This window comes from Arachis duranensis, chromosome 10 (assembly GCF_000817695.3).
Source record: "Arachis duranensis cultivar V14167 chromosome 10, aradu.V14167.gnm2.J7QH, whole genome shotgun sequence".
Classification (NCBI taxonomy): Eukaryota; Viridiplantae; Streptophyta; class Magnoliopsida; order Fabales; family Fabaceae; genus Arachis; species Arachis duranensis.
Genome location: NC_029781.3, coordinates 88,024,423 through 88,027,854, shown reverse-complemented (window position 1 = coordinate 88,027,854; position 3,432 = coordinate 88,024,423).

Sequence of the window (3,432 nt, the reverse complement as noted above, 5' to 3'; positions counted from 1 at the left end):
AAAGAAATGTTCAAGAAGAATAAGATTGCATATCAACTTTACATAGAGATTATCAACTCAAGATGGGACAAAAATGTTATCATCCACATCCGATCCACACTCCAATAGAATCGGATCGCAGATATTAGGTCTATATCCGCAAATCTGCATATCTACACATTCATAATCATAGTTACCAGAATCGTACTGGACCGAAAAAATGGTGAATCGGACCTCCAGTCGGTTTGGTCCAGTCTTAGGACCCTTTTAAGTTGAGAACCAGTATGAATCGGTCAAAACCGATGAAAACTGGTCAAAATTGAAACACTCAGATAAAAATTCTAAAATTGATGAAGACGAGGTTTAAATTTAGGTCCTCCTTGTTACTACATACTCCCTTTACCATTAAGCTATACTGTTCCTTGTTATTTCATATGATAATTATTAATTATATAGTAAAAATATACAATAATTTTGTTATATATTATTTTAATTTTATACTCACTTATGTTTAAATTAATTATATTTTTTATTATGCATAATTATTAATATAAATATAAATATTATTAACTATATTAAAAAAATCATTATTGTGTAAAATACTATAATTTTATATAATTATTTAATAATAATTGGATTATAACTTGTTGATTATAATTTGTTGAGACTTGATTGTTATTAAAATATTAGTGAAAATATGTATTTCAAATTTTTTACTATTTTATATTTTTTATTCACATGAAGATCAAGTCCATCGGTTTAACTAGTGATCCACTAGTTGAATCAGTGAACCAATAACCTGACCGATTTGATCATCGGTTCGATACTAACAACTGTGTATGTTGACGTGTGTGTGCGTGTGTATCTGAACCCTACTCTCATTTTCGATGCTTCCTTCTTTCACCTACACCCAAACACCAAGTCACCCCACTCGGTCACTCCCTCTCTCTGAACACCACTAGACACTTCTTGCTAGAGATCGCTCGCCGCTCATTCTCGCATTCATTTTATCTTCATCGCGCTCGTTCTAACTTCATCACGTTCGTCCTCTCTTTGCTGGTTTTGTATATGGTTCAGTCATTGTAGTTTTGTGCGTGGTTCAGTGATTGTGGTTCTATTGCCATTCGTGCCACCTCGTTGTGATCCGTTCTTGCCATCCTCTATTCTCATAGTCTTTTATTTGATCACCATCCTTCATTCTCGCTACCTCTGTTCATTGCCAAATCTCTGCCTCTCTATATCGCCTCGCCAAATCGCATTCTACTTTGCTTTCTAGTTTATGAGTTCCCGCTCTTCATATTTTGATTTGCTTTTTGATTTTTTGAGTTTCTATTCTTCACATTCTTGTTCTTTGTGTTTTAATTTGCTTCACTTTCTGCCTCATAAGTAATTATTTTAGTATTTTTTGTTAATTTTTATTCATAACATTAATTTGTTGTTATTTTTTGGTGAATTTTTGTTATTTTTCTATTTTGTGGATATATCCAATATCATATTCGATCCTAACCACAAATGTGCATATCAGATGGATTGAGTATGAGCCTAAAATATGGATATTAGATCCGATCCAATTTGATGATTTTAATTCGGATCAAATTGAGATTTTGGCCATATTTGATTTGATCTAATCCAATCCATAAATACTCCTATCTTCATACAATGGCTTATTTCCTAACTCCTACTTTGTTTTTTTGATGAAAATTACAAAGAAGCACCTGATGTCATGCGAGATTTTTTTAATCTTGTTACATTACATTGTAAGGTTAACAATTTAAAATCAGTTGAGGCAACGAAGGAAATACACTTATATAAAAATTGGAAAGAAAGCTTTGATAGGCTAAAAGTTATTCGAGCTATAAAAAAATTTGTTAATAATAACTTGTTCAATGTTTTTATTTTTTTTAATTTGATAGCTAATAGTATGGTTATGGATTTGTAACTTTGTAGATGAATAGTAGAGGTTGTTCGTGGTTCTACTTCATATTTATAAAAGATGGTCGTTCGCATTCTTAGCTAAGTATTTATTTTTTCAGGATGTGAAAAGGAATTGGAGTATTTTTTATTAGATTCTTACAAAGAGAAGAAATAAATTAGAGTATAATAGGCTAAATAATATTGTGTATGTAACATATAATTTGCGTCTTAAATTTAGGTAATATATGTTTCATACTTTCATTTCATATCATGAATTTTGTGTATTTAGGATCAGTTTGGATTGACTTTTCAAAAAAGTACTTTTTTCATCTTTTTTAAAAAAATTCTTTTTTAACAGACAAAAATTATTTCACATTTAGATAAATTTTTTAAAAAGAGTTTTTAAGTATTAAAAACATCTTTTGTTTTTACTTTTTTTACACGCAAGGTATTGCTAGTTTAAAAAAAAGTAAATAATTTATTTTTTTAATAAAAGTATTTTTTTTTTGAAAGACATATTCAAATAGGTTTTAAATTGAATAAAAGTACTTTTTTACTAAAAAAGTCAATCCAAACTAATACTTAATATGTTATGTTATTTTTCGTGTATTGTATTTATTTTTTTAAGAAATAAAAAAAAAAGTAAAAGGTGCAATATAATCCAATTAATTATGAAAATATCAATTTGATTGATTTTTGGGTAATGGAAGAGATTGTTAAAAAATAGTCTAATCTTTCTAGTAACGTTGAAAACTTACTAGGTGAATGTTATACTTTATTTTTCGATAATTTATTAGAATGATTTTAATTTTTAATTTATTGATAACGTGTTATATATTTTGTTGAATGATATTAATCCTGATTTTTATTAAAGTAGTGGCGATAGTAGTAGTGGTATAATAATATATTTTATGTTGTATCACTTGATTCTTTTTATTTAAGTGGTAAAAATAAAGGTGAAGGTGATCTCAATAAAATAAATCTATAGTAAATTTTTACAAATTTTAATATTATCATTTTATGTTTAGTTGTTTCTTTTATTATTTAATTTTTGAGTAAAATTATAATAATATGATTGATCTAGTACTTTTAATTTAAATAATATTTTAAAAGAGTAAAGTATCATTTTTGTCCCCAATGTTTGGAGTAAGTTACAAAGTTGTTCCTAATGTTTTAATCGTTTTATTTAAGTCCCTGACATTTCAAAATTGACTCAATGTTATCCTGCCGTTAGGGATCCGTTAACAAAATTGATGGCGGGAAAAAATTGAGACGATTTTAAAACGTTATAGACTTAAATAGGATGAAAATGTTAGGGACAAAAACGATACATAAAAATAAATTTTAATTTAATTTTATCTTTCAATAATATTAATTTTTTTACTGTACATAGTATTCAATTATTTTTTAATTACATCTAAATAAATTACACTTAATCATATTACTTTTATTTTAAATAAATTTATTCTTTTATAATTTTAAAGAATTTTGATACATTAGAGACAAAAGGTATAATTTATATTTTATTGTGTGTATATA